Raw genomic sequence first — 14839 nt, 5'->3', positions numbered from 1 at the left:
GTAATCATGTTTGTTCATCCTTTCACAAAATGACCCCATTACATATGCTTTGACCTTTAAAGTGCTGGCATACAATAAAATTGTCAATATGTAATTTGCTGGTTAAGTACAAACAAGCTTTTAGTGCTAAGTCACAGTATTTGCATTGTGTGGAGACAATTCAACGTTCTCCTGAAGCTTTGTTTCCTCTGTTCTTCAATCTGGAGCAGCAGCTCTAAAAGATGGCTGTGCGACTCTTGGAAGGAAAAGACCATGCAACCATTTACCTGTAGTACAGAGTGGCACCACATGAATTGATCAGCAAAATAATGAGCTACATGGAGAAAAATGTATGTGTACACTACATCTCTCACATTTAGACAACCGCCATAGTGTTTGTAAGGACAGAAAGATTGAACTTGTGTTCTCTTTGATTCAATAAAAGAGATGCATTGGAACATAAAAATAAATCAAATTCACCTTGCTGTGAATCAGAACAAAGTATTCTGTTCTTTTATTCTGTCATTTTTGTCTGTTACAACTGTACAACTGGTTCTCTATGCTGTGGCACATATCTCTATACTGGTGAAATACCAGCTCCCTCTAGTGATACATGCGAGAAGTTGAGATATTATCCAGTTGAAAGGGTAGCTCTCTACATTTAAAGAGTCCTGGGAAAAAAAAACATGCCTCCATACAGCTTTCATACTGCTTTTCACACTTAAATGTTTCAGATTGTCAAATACATTTTATTATCAGTAATACATAACCTGAGTGAATATAAACATTATTTTTGTTCTCTATGTGATAATTGCCTCCTACACCTAATCAGAAGTTGGATCATATTCAGCAGCAATAACTCCTGATCATTCATTTACATTCCTGTGGAGGTCCCACAGGAATGAATGGCCTGTTTAAGTTCAGGCCACAGCATCTTAACTGGATTCAAGTCCAGACTTCAACTGGGTCTCTGCAATAGAAAAAATCTTCTTACTGTTGTTTGCAAACCTTTCAAAGTCTGAATAACTCAATTGTGCTTGACCCTAAGGTCAAGAACTGATGGCCAAAGATTCTCCTTCAGGATTCTTCATGGGAGTGCCATGGAGCTCCATCCAGGTCCTCAAGCAAAACAGGGGCCATCATGACATTACAACTACAATGTTTTTACCTTTTTACACTAATGTCTCTTAACAGAATATGTAAGAGAAGAAGAAGAGTCTTGTGGATCATCCAGATCTTTCTTGACAGATTGGACATTTTTTAACCTTCTTGTTGTCGGACAAGTTCTATCTAAGAGATTTCTTGTATCTTCAGGTCAGGAAGATATCTATGTGTGACTAACTTAAATAGATGAGAGAAAATGTGATCAATCAAAATTAATTTACTATTTAAGTAGGGTGGGAAGTACATTTTTAAACAGGCCAGGTTGGGCTGTGTAGCTGATTCCCTTTAACAAATGAGATCATCATTTTAAAACATTGTTTTATTTAAAGTTGATCAGATACCACCAAATGATTACATTTGTTTGATAATCTTAAACCTGACAAATAAACAAAAACTGGAAAAAAACTCAAACTAGGTGAATAGCTTTTTCATAGCACTATCAACCTTCAGCTCAAAATCTTGTATTTTAAATCGTATTGCCCAAGGGATTGGACAGTTTTATTGGAAAGTTTGCAGTAAAAAGCTTATTTTCTAAAAGTACCAATAGTTACTAGCAGGGGAACTAAGTTCTGCTTAAAATGATGCATTGTAAAAGGTTTGGGAACTTCTATTTTACTCCATTCAGACAACAAAGGAATTCAAACTTGCAGTTGATGTGGGCTGCGGTCCGGGCCAAAGGAGAGTACACTTGGCGCCATGCTTCACCAACGTGGTTGGCACTGATGTCAGCAAGGCCATGGTAGAAAGAGCGTTGGTCAACGGCAACCCACCAAACGTCTCATACAGGTGAGCACATTTTTATTGCTGGGTTTAAAATGTTAGAATTTGAGAACCAAGTCAAGATCTCAAGGAACTGTCCACTTTTGACGAAATTCAATAGACCATGAGACCAGTCATTATGTACCTGATTAGATTTATATGGAGCAGAAAGGTCTAAAACAGATTCTGTTTTAGATGGTGACATTTGGAGTGGGATAATAATATTATCAGGGAGTTCTTCAAGCATCTGACAGTCATACAAACTATGAGTGAAGCTCACCTAACAGAACAAGCCTAAAAAAACAAGAGGTCAAGGTCAAGATAACTTTATTTGTGTCCGAGGGTAGATTTGGTTACAGGTAGAAAGGGTGGGCTGCATACACACATTACACACAAACAACATTGACAACATTAGCAGAAGACAATGACATAACAGTAACAACATCAGCAGGTGCTGCAGGCGTAGATAAAATGTACATAATAGTACTATCAAAATACAAAAGACACAACAGACAGCACTTAATGGAGGGTCTCCTTTTTTTTTTTTTTTTGCAAAACTGTAGTCATAACAAGATGGTATGATAAGATGTGTGGCTGTAAAAAAGCCAATGTTAGTCTGCTTTGGCACCATATTACAAATCAGAGCATTATTACTTAGTTGCATGACTCTTTTTTTTGTAATTTTATACATGGGGTTCACTTTGTAGAACTCCACCTTGTAGAACAGTTCTATACTGCCTTACAATGCAGTGAACAGGCACATCAAGTTGTTTTTGCATTAAACACAATTACAATGATGTATATATATATACCCTCAAATATAATAATAATAATAATAATAATAATTATTATTATTATTATTATTATTATTATTATTATTATTTTATATATCTGCCTCGTTATATTTGTATAATGCATGAAGAAAAATAAAATCAGCAGCGCAGGAGTCTGTTCCGATCATCCGGCCCTTACCACAGGCTACTGCAGCCCATTGGTTATCATCCCTGACAGTTTAAAGGGCTAGGCCAATCATAAAGTAGAAAAACACCTTCACGCTCCATGTGGAACTTTGTGCAGCGGTGTTCACAGTAGTAATGGATAAGAAACGCAAGGGAGGCGCAGAGAAACTGCACGAAAATAAGAAACGAGTTCCTCAAATGGATGCTGCGAAATGTGTCAAACTGACTGACATGTTCCCAACAGCAGGCCCTTCATCTGCTCCGGTGTCTGATGTAAAATATGGTGGTGGTGGTGGTTGTAGTCAGTGACGTGCGGTAGGGTTCATAGCTGGTGAGGCACAGATGTCATCAGAGTCAGATTTACAAATATATACACTCTACAGAGTAGACTCGTTGCAAAGTGCTGAAGGAGACTGATTAAGCCAAATAAATTCACCAAGATACATGGAAAAATATTGATTCTTTGATGAAAAAAAATTTGTAATTTGATTGGTAACAGTTTATGAGTTATGATGGATTTCTGCATTTGTAACACATTCTAAAACTATAACCCACATTACGCACATTTTATCACAAAAACAAAACATGAATAAGTATTGCTGTCTTACCTCCACTTATAATTTAAGTCCCTGCGGCGCTCTTTCTGAACAAAAATATCATCATTTTCCGGTAAAAGTTCTCTTTATCTTCTTCAGTTTTAAAAGTCTCTCAGTCTCAATGGAGCTCACTGCCAGGGAGGAAAGCCTTCCCTGATCAGTCCTGTTCCAGCTGTATGTTTAGAGTCTTTTTAGTGCTTTGCTTGTTTAGCAAAATTCGCTAATAAAACATCAATAATTTGTTTTGACTCTACTATTTGGGGATCACGAGCGGTGCCCCATTGAGCGCCCCCTGTCTAGCGGCCAAGGAACTGCCGGCCTCACCTACAACCAGTTCTTTGCTGTTTATGATCGGCCAGCAGCACAAAAACATGTTATCTGCACACAGTTTGATGACCAAAACACAATTCGTAATCCACATATATTAAATTGTGGAAAATCAGTTCATAACTGTTTGAACAATTGAATTTATGATCTAGAGACAGGAAGATGCATTCACAGCATGGAAGTCAGCGCAGTTAACATGGGATTGCGCAATCCCAGGGGAGGCCAAGTTCGCTGCGGCCTCACCGGCTTCGCTATGAAGCGCCACCAAGGATTTACATGAAAAATAGCGAAAAGTCTGCAATTTTAAAGAAAATATGATAAAAAATTTGGAAATTAGATAAATAAAATACTTATTACAAATGACTGAGTAAATCAAAATTTATATTATGTTATTTAGGGCTGGGCAAGTTAACGCGTTAATTTCGCGTTAATCCATTAAACTATTAACAGTGATATTTACTTTAACACGCATTAACGCATGTTGCTCACATGCTTTTATTTTGTGAAGGTCTGTTGCTGCGATGTAGGGATTTGAATCTGAACAGTAGGTGGCGATAATGCGCCAATAACCTCGCTGTCAGCCCAGCCTCGGATTCAAGCAGGAAGAAGAAAGGTGCTAGCTGGTTAAAGGAAAATGCGGAAAAAAATGCGGAGCGGAGCGGGGTCTGCATCGACGCCGTCGGTGAAGTCGCTTCTCGCTACAAAGTATCCATGTGTTTTTGCCTGTTTTTCCCCTGCCATTCACTATATGCACGCGAGAAAGCAACAACAAAAAACCGCGTGTTAACGTCAAATAATCATGCACGCATATCGAGTTAGCAAGCATTTCAGTTTAAAGTTCTTCCAGCAACGAATATGACAGAAAGAAGCTAGTTGTAACCACTGCCAAGTTAAACTTTGGTATTGAACATAAAATGGTAATGCTGCTCCCTGCGGTTACCTCAGAAATTGCCTGTTTTTGGTAGATTTTTCCCCATAAAGAGAATTCCCTGTCATTGGCAATAAGCTTTAATTTATTATTATTGCTATTTTTTGTTTTACATGTCTAAGTTGAGCTTTACACTAAATATGTGTTACTGATAAGTGCTACAAATGTTACAACACTTTTGTTCATATGGCAGTAGAACATTAAAATAAAAGTGCTCTTTACACTACTTTTGAATTCATTCTTGGAGTTTGTAAATACAATGCGATTAATCATGATTAATCAGGCAAATTATGCGATTAATTGCGATTAAATATTTTAATCGTTGCCCAGCCCTAATGTTATTATATATTTTCTTTCTTTCCATGATGACAAGTGAGGCCTTTCTCTGGTTCATTTTGTCATTGGCATCCTTTTTTACACAGTGAGTGCACATTAGTCCAATGTTACCCTACAGTATCTGGAAGACTGAATAGATCTGATGAGCAACTTACAATAACTTCTTATGATGATGTAACGTGATAATATGTGTGATTGACCGTGACACCTCTCTTTCTCTCTCTCTCTCTGATCTAAGAATTGTTGCTGTGCTGTGGTGGAGTTTACATTTTACAGTGTTAATAAATCAAGATTTTGGAAGTATTTTAAGTGTCCACTCTCATTAATTTCCATTAACCTGGCCTCAAGGTATTGCACAGTTGGTATTGCACAGTTGGTATACACATTCAGTACACAAAAAAATGTGGTGGGCCAGTCTAATCCAAAATGCCAGGGCCGATTTTTTGTCCCAGTCCACCCCTGGCTATGGGTATTAACATGCTAGCTTAAGTTGCTAATTAACTTAGGATAATTGGATAGTAACATTCATTATGGTTAGCTTTACAATGGTACCATTACTTTTTGCATGCTAATTAGGGATGGACATTGTGAAGGTAGCATTATCCTCGGCTTACTATTTAGCTGCAGACATTAGGAAGATTGCATTGATTTTGGTCCTGTTAATTAGTTGTGGATATTCAGACGGTAACAATACCATTTGGCCACTAGTCACATGGTAACATTGTGGTCAATATGGATTACCTGTTTGTACACTAGTAAAGATAGCATAAGGACACAGTCAGGTTGGACATTGCTGCATTTCCTTCTGTTGTAGCCAATGTATTGTGCAACAATTTTACTTTATAATGTGACAAATTGTTACTGAGCTATATTGTTCTTATCCATATAGCATGTGATTATTTAAGGGAATTCTTATGCCAACTTCTATAACTGCTTTCTCATTTTTAAACAAACGGTTTCTTGCAGAGTTATTACAGAATAAAAGATGGGAATGTTAAACTTTGGACTTTAAATAGGGTAATTTAATCGTAAAATAATACAACCCCTGCAGGAATAATCACTTAAAATAGAGCTACACACCATTAGGGACCAAAACAAATTGTTTTGCTCCAGCTGCCACTATCGTACCGGAAGTTGCAAACAGAATCAATCCCACAGCAACATCACCAGGAATAAAGGTAATGGAGAAAGTTAAAAATGCAGTCTACAACAAAAATTGGTTGATTCTTTTAACATTAGCATACTTGCATAATCATTAGCATGCTTGGTTAGCTCCAGTTACATGGCATTCCAGTACCTATCTTATTTACTACACCCAAGCTTTTGCATATGTCCATTGTGCCCACTTAATAAATTTGCGGCATTTTATGTAGAATAGTTTTTTAATAGTGGAACAAATTTTTTCATTAGCAAATATAGTTATCTCAGATCACGGTGCATTATATTTTGATGGATAAATTACACAACTCTAACATGTTTAAACTTTATTATGTGAGAAATTTCTAGTGTACTATCTAGTGTATGATAGAAATTTCTTCTACAAAAGGTTTGATTTATTATGTAGACAGTACAAAGTTACTTCCTATAACAAACTTACTTCCTCAGACAAATACTCCTGGATTGGTGTCGAAAGTTTCAGAAAGATCTGAACAAAAGTCCGGTTGCCTCCAATTTAAGCCTGTTTGCTATTGCGATGACCCGGATAACTGAGAATTTGCACAGGTATAACAAAGGTAGCAGATTATTTACTTCCGGTTTTAATTCTCTGCATTCTTTGCAGATTTGTTGAAACAATTTACCTGCACTGCCCCGCAGAAGAGTTACCATTTGCATCCGGGGAGGTGGAGCTTTTGACAGCCATGACGGCGGCCCACTGGTTTGATCGACCGCGGGTTCTCCAGGAGGCCAACAGGGTGCTCCGACCTGGAGGCTGCCTTGTACTACAGAGACGTCTCAGATGCCCTTAATGACCTCTGCCAAGGGGTCAATTCCAAATCGTAGAACTTAACCATTATTGTATTTATGAAAGACGATTTAGTTTACAAACACTTAAAAATGAAAAAAGTTTCTCCAATTAGCCTATTTATACTTTGTGCTAAGAAATCTGTCGATCTCTCACCAGTTCTAGGCTGCCTTGCTTCCCTTCTAAATTTTCCTGTTTAGGACCTATTTAGGACAAAATTCACTTTGACATCTTTAACTCCTGCTCTTATCCAGACAAAGAATGGTGAGTTCTAATTGACACGTGTGCACTATTGTGTAAGTTGCTTGCCCTATTGCATTTACATACAAAACTACCATGAATGTTTCTGTAGGAATGAGTTCCAGAAAGTCAGAAGGACCCTTTCAGTGAGTAGATTTATAGCCATGTTGGATACATTCTCCAACTACCAGCAACTGAAACAAAAGGACCCCTCTGAAGCTGATCCCGAGAAAGTGGAATATTACCCTTCTCCTAATCCATTAGTCTGACTGTTAACGCCCAGCCTGGATCTCTGACCTCCCTTTTTATAATCGCCACCCTCACTTCATCCGTCATTATGAAAAACTGCTTAAACGTGTCTGTGAATACAGTCAAAGTCCTGGACTTTAATCAGAAAATCCAAGCATCGCTTGACTAAGCTTAACTATTGAAGTATTTCCCTGCTTAGATAACACACCCATCATTAATTCCCCTGCTAGTGACAGGGCTGCTAAGCAAGCACAATTTATGTAGGAGAAGTGCTGATGCGTTACTTTTACATGCACTGAAAAAGTTTGACATTGTTTTTAATTACAGTGACAGTACATCCACATTTACACAAAGTTCTCCTGGAAAAATGTAATCTTCTTTATTCCATAATGAACAGTCCAGTTGGAATAATTTTTTTACTATTTCCTCTCTTGCTTAATTATTTTAGGTTGCTGACTGCCATGAATGCATCCTTTCCTGACACAGAAGTGACGGTGATCTTAAACTATCACTACATGCTGGCATGCAAACCTTTATCTGACCTACTGAACCTAGATGCCATTTAGGACCATTTTGAAACGTTATATGCTTGACATCTATTAAAACAAACCTACCTGAAGAACTCAAAATCCAGTGATGTAGTCATAACCGGACCCTCCGAGGCAAAGTCCAAGACCAAGACCGGGCCCTCTGAGGCCAAGACCAAGGCTAAGTCTTTAAAATTAGACATATTTTGGGACACTGTTTATTCTTATATTTTTAATTAAAAAAACTCCAACAAAAGGTAATTGAAAGCACAAATTGCAGAATTACAAACATCCATTCTTCAACTAAAACTACTTCTGGGCATTAACTAATCATTATAATAAACTAATAAGTATATCTGTAAACTCGTGTCACATATCTAATAAGGGTCAGGGAGGAGATTTCCAGTTCTTTAATTGTTTGAATGCATGGTTGCATAAACCTCTGAGTAAATTGTGCATCTACTAGGATACAGCAGAATTCTTCTCTGTAAAAAGCACTTTCGCTAACAGCAATTGTTTTTAAAAGTGCTGTAAAGTGGGCTTATTAGGTATTTGGGGGGGGGGGGGGGGGGTCTGGTTGGGTGGCCCGTACGGGTCATGTTGGCCCCCTCCCTGGGGGGCCTGGGCCGGGGGGCGTCTGGTCCGGGTGCGGGATGGGGGGTCGGGAACGGGCAGTCGGATGGTCGGATTTGGGATTGTTGGATGTGAGTGTTATGTGGAAATGTGTGTACGGCGTCGTCCCCTTTTTTTAAAGTCTGTGTGTGGTGAGTGGGGCACTAGGGTGGGAAGGTGTGAATGAGATTTTTTTATTTTTAGGGTAGTTCATTGTTATTGTTTTGATGCGGGTTTTTTCGCGCATGCGCGCCGGACTGGTAGGCAAAAGGCGAACACAATGGCGGACGCAAACAGAGAAACCGACGAGTTCTCCACGTATTTTTCTTCTTTAGATAACGTATCACAAGATCGTTTTAAGAGTAAGTTTATGGTAGATCGTATCAGATTGCCAGATCCACACAGCAAAAGCCTGAAGGGATGGAGCGAGTCTGTGAAATGCTGGCCAAGTGTTCCGTAACGCGACATACAGCTGCCTTATAAACACGACAGGCCAGTACAGACGAGAGAGCACGAAAGCCCCTGAAACCACTGGACTGCTACAATTATCTTATATCGGGAAAAAGGCTCCAGCAACGCCCGCGACGCCATGAGGGATTAAGAGGGTGAGAAAATGGATGGATGTTCAGACATGTTTGTGGAACAGCAGAAAGCGGCGTCAGACACAGACCGCGTCTCAGCAGAGAGGAAGACCCGCCCAGTAGGTTAAAAAAAAACATTGTTTACTACGGATTATTTTGGTGTTTTTGTCTTTTTATTTACTATTAACTAGTACTTACTATTTATTTCTTGCCAGGTTCGGGTCCGAACTGCTCCCTCTCCCAAGAACATCTCAAGTCTCCGCTAGGTGCGGGCGCCCCCCTCCCGCCGGTGGGTGGGGTTCCCCTGGGGCCCATGGCCGGTGCCACTTCAGCGTAGCTGGCTGCCGGCGGAGCCCACGGGCTCGCCCCCGCGGCTCCTGGGGGCTTCGGCATTGCGGTGGCTGGGGGATTTCCTCAGGGTCGTCTCTCCTCTTCCCTTGGTGGGTGGGAGGGGGGCAGATTTCCTGTGTTGGCCCCTCTTGGGTGCCCTGCTTTGGGGGCCCCTTTGGGGGTCTGGGGTTATGGGTCCCCTGGTGCCTGCCTCGGTGCTCGGGGGAGGGGAGGTGGCGATCGCCTTTGGTTCTTCACAACTACTATTGAGCATTTTTCTTCTGGATAAATTTCACATACACAAGTGCACTCTCACAAACACCCACAGGTGCTGGGTTCCAGGTACTAAGTGTTCACTTCTATACAGAAAGCCCGTAATTTATTTTTTTTACTTTCTTTTCTCAGATATCACATTATACATGTCAGTTTAAATAATAATACATATGATTTAGCATTGGTATCAAGGTGTTACTTTATTGTATCTGTTACTATGTCCGTTGGTTGTGCTGTTCTTTTTACATCTCTCTTTCCAGGTAATGAAGCAGACTGAAGACGTTTAATCATTCTTTCCCTTTTATCTCTTCTTTCCTTCACCTCTTCTCTTTCTTTTTTTCTCTTCTTGTTCTTTCTTTACTCTCCTACTTTCCCATTGTAGTGTCCACATAATTTGAAATACTCCCTGCAGGAATCCCAATAAAACTATTTCCATGCATAATTGGCCGAAAGCTGATTGGTCCACTTGTGAAAGTAAAATCTGTCAAGCTCTATTTGGCATTAAGACATCAATTCTTATTGCCACATTGCTAGACAGGACACTGAAAAAAAAGTGCTGTAAATAAATACAATTTGATTAAAAAATGAGTTGACTCGAGGGTCATTCACAATTTTAAGTAGGGTAATGCATCTAACCCTAGAAAACATACTTTAAAAAAGAATACATGGATAACCTATATCATTCTAAATTGCACGTAGTGTTTTGTGACATCTGTCAACAAGCTGTGTAACGTCCCATTGCATTAAACGCACCACTCACAAAACAATCGCTGTTTTGGAAGTTGATGCAAAAGCATATTAATTCAGAATCTAAGGAAACTTCATTTGTTAGCTAAACTTCATCTGTTAGCTAAGCAGTTTTTTAGAGTGGTTATATGTTGTTAAAATTGATAAAAATAACATAACACAGCTACTATCCTATTGATTGTATTTGTTTCAACATGCAGGAAGCGGCAGGGGATGGCCTTCTTGCTCGGGCTGTGTCCTATGGAAAGCCGATTGAGCATTTATTCTGATATCTTGATATCAGGCGTAATTGTCATGTACATGTAAGCCATTTTTGTCAACTAGTTAACTAATGAGCCTTGTTTGTGTGAACTAGTTAACTAGTGAGGGCCAAAATATGCACACTAGTGGGAGCCAAAAGGCTCACTAGTTAACTAGTGGACACATTTTAGCTTCAATAGTTAACTAGTGAGAGCCAGAAATGTCCACTAGTTAACTAGTAAAGGCCAAAATGCATACCAGTCAGCTAGTTGAAGGCTTTTGGGTCTCACAAGTTAACTAGTAACAGACAAAAATGTGCACATGTTTACTAGTGAAGGCAGAACACCTCACTAGTTAACTAGTTGCAGTAGGTCAATGTAACTAGTAAACTAGTGAACCATAAATGGCTTACTAGCTAGCTAGGTGATGGCAGTAGGCTCACTAGTTAACTAGTTGATGCATCATTTGTCCAAACTAGTTAACTTGTGAGGTCATAAATGTATACTAGTAAACTAGTTCAAGACAAAATTCACACTAGTCAACTAGTGGCGCAGAATTCAAATTAGGAGGCGGAGAATTCTGGAAATTGAGGCTTTCTACTGGCTCCCTATGTCCAAATAGAACATGACAACCAATCACAGTACAGACTTTCACGAAATCCCGCCCACAATATTTGCATGTGGCACACAAGTTAACATGCTGGCAAAAGGTACTGTAGCTAGTAAACTAGTGGCTTCAGTGTGACACTTACATGTAAACTAGTGAAGGCAGAACTGCTCACTAGTTAACTAGTGAACCACACAAATGCCCACTAGTTAACTAGTGAGGTCTAAAAAGTGTCACTAGTTTACTAGTGTGCACCAAAACACCCACTAGTGAACTAGTCATGGCAAATTCCATTCGACTAGTTAACTAGTGAGGTGCAAAAAGTGTCACTAGTTTACTAGTGTGCTCCAAAATGGCCACTAGTTAACTAGTGAAGGCCATTGCAGCCCCACTAGTTAACTAGTGAGATGCCAAAACGCTCACTTGTTAAGATGTAAAGGCCAAAATGCCCACTAGTTTACTAGTGAGGGTGTTGTGGGCCTTACTAGTTAACTAGTGGCATGCATATTTTGTTCAGTAGTTAACTAGTTACACCTAAAAACACAAACAAGCTGACCGTTTTTGTCCACTAGTTAACTAGTTGAACAATTTAAGTCTCACTAGTTTGCATGTGTGGCAGTAAAGCAGCTCACTAGTTAACTAGTGCCTGAAACGATCATTATGCATATTCAGACCTCTCAACTTTTATCAAAAGGTAAGAGTGAGATTATGCTAATTTGGGGGGGGGGGGGCTTGTTTGGGGGCGGGGCTAACCGGACCCTGGAAGAGCCGGTGGAGTCAACTCCATCTCATTTTTATCCCACCAGACAATGAAGTAGACATGTATTACTTGTGTTAAAAAGAGAAAGAGACGTATTAATACTTTATTGTTTAGTTAATGGATTAAAACATAAAAAATACACAATTGTTCAAATAATACTGAATAAAATTAAGTAGTTTTAAGTTATTGACCGAATTATTATACTGTTACACATTCATCTATGGGTTGTTTATCATTGTAAATCTATAACCTGATTGGTGAATCAGGCTGAGTTTCATCAAGCCTTTATGATCAAATTTCCCCTCAGCAGCAACACTGAAGCACACAGAGGTTCCTGCTGCGTCTTTATGCACGATCCAGCTGCTGATGTCTCCCTCTTTTCAGCTCAATGCACTTCTAGACTGTTACAGTTTATAACATTCTCATCACCTTTAACAGCGACAGGTTTCTCAGTTAGTCGCTGCGCTGACCAGACAAATTTCTATTCCTCAGAGCGCACTGACGCCCAGAAAGCACCTGCTCCGAGGGAAAGGAGGGGGGGAGAGGAGCAAGCGCGGAGGCACAAAAATACGGTGCATGTAGTTAAAAAATGCAGAATTAATAAAAACGAAACTTATAAACAGACCAAGTGGCGTTTTAAACTGCATCTGGTTAGCAGAACTGTTTTATGATCCTGCGTGCAGCCATGACTGGTTCTGAATGAACCGGTCATCTGGCAGCAGCTCTCCCCCCGCCCCCTCCCCTCCTGTGTACGCGGTACAGGACCTTACCGGCTTACTTTCACCACTGTTAAGACTAGGACTTTGATGCAATCAACTGGTTTCCTTATATAGGACATTTTTGACCAATCTGTATAATCTGACCCAATCTGTATAATATGATTGAACTTGATTTTGTAAAGTGCCTTGAGATGACATGTTTCATGATTTGGCGCTATATAAATAAAATTGAATTGAATTGAATTGAACTAAAATTATTCATAACTCTGATTACTCTTCCTGCTGCTCTGTTAAAAAGAACTGCAGCAGGAATTACTGATGGCCACAAGCTGTGAAAGAAGCCGAAACAGCTCAGCAGAAGGCAGAGTTTTTATCGTCCGCTGCCCAGATGGGCTTTGTGATTTTTATGCGTGAGAAATTCCATGTTTGCGTGTGAAATGTCATGTGTTGCGTGTGAGCGTGTGAAGTCAGTGAAATGCGTGTGTCACACGGTCAATGCGTGAGAGTTGAGAGCACTGTGCATATTCTAAAGAGAGGGTGGGTAGAAGACTCCTATTGGGTTCCCCTCCCCGTGCCACATGCTCGATTTTCTCGCTGGACCGAGGATTTTCAGAGCAAAACCATCCCTGTGTTGAACAGGAGGTCAACACAGGGATGACTCTTTTTCTTGAGGAGGCTGAGTTCCTTTAACATCTGTGAGACAATGCTGAGCAATTTTAATCAAACCCAGATGCACCACAGAGCGCCACAGGAAATCATTCCTGCCTGTGGTCATCAATCTTTACAACGCCTCCCTCAGTGATTCTGTCCCCCCCCCCCCACCCTCTGTAACTGACATTCATTCATTCCTTGCACTGTTCTTGCACAAGTCACTATAACTTTATTGGATCTGTAGTTATACATATGTATATATACATGTATATATATATTGACTTATATATGTATATATTTATATTACCTTGTGTGAAATGTTGTAAATATATACATAACAATTTGTGTATACAGTGTGCAATTTGTAAAAAAAAAAAAACAGGGGGGGGGGGGGGATCATTTCAAAAGTTAGCTAGCAGGTGCTCTTTCAGGTAGCTAGCTAGGTCCAGTAGGTTAGACTATTGTTTTTAAACTTGCGCCATCTACTGTCGGGACTCGGGAGTGGGTATTAGATCACTTTTACGGCTGTGAGCAGAAAAGGTAATAATACTAACAGATAGGGCTTAAAAACCAACAAAAAATTTATTTACAAATGTGAAGGACACAACACATGAATTAATATAAATCCATAATATTCAGGGGTTAAAGCAAAAATAATCAATTTGACTGAAAATTTTTCTAGTTAGCCCATATATTCCTGGGCCGTGGAAATAACCTCATTTGCTTATTGTGCAAAGTCCACTTTAACCAAATCTGGTAGTTCCATTGACAATTCCTGTATCTCTCCCACCTTTCTGCTTCAGAGCCTTGCCGCCATCCTGGACAGCCCTCTTTATAATCTTCTTCACTTTCCACATCCATAACATCACCTGGTTAACTTTCATATTTACAGCATCAAGCAAGTTCTTCCTGCACACTTTTGCCAAACTGGTCCACAGTCCACTCACCTTTCCACTTTACAATTTCAAAACCCTCCATAAACTGCAGCTAATTCAAAAGACAGCAGCTTGCATCATTACATCATCTTCTTCACACCTGTACATTAACTCCACTGTCACATTCAATATAAATCAATCCTATGATCATACAAGGCCAACAACAGCCATGGACAAAGAGGGACACAAAACCAACACGACACAGATCGCACATTACAATAATCCGTCTCTGCTTTGCCTGTTATTGCATACTAATTAATTATCACAACTCATGAGTTTATAAAAAGGCATTAACTTTTTTGAAGTTTATAAACACGGTTATATTTTAGCCCAGTGAAATGTCCACGATGGACTCTGT

General features: G+C 39.6%; 1 pseudogene; it reads left to right on the top strand.

Annotated features, from left to right (window-relative positions):
- The first annotated feature begins 221 nt into the window (after positions 1–221).
- On the top strand, positions 222–8066 carry LOC105931050 (annotated as a pseudogene).
- Positions 8067–14839: the final 6773 nt, after the last annotated feature.

This window comes from Fundulus heteroclitus, chromosome 24 (genome assembly GCF_011125445.2).
Source record: "Fundulus heteroclitus isolate FHET01 chromosome 24, MU-UCD_Fhet_4.1, whole genome shotgun sequence".
Lineage (NCBI taxonomy): Eukaryota > Metazoa > Chordata > Actinopteri > Cyprinodontiformes > Fundulidae > Fundulus > Fundulus heteroclitus.
This window is presented reverse-complemented; position numbering and strand designations above follow the sequence as displayed.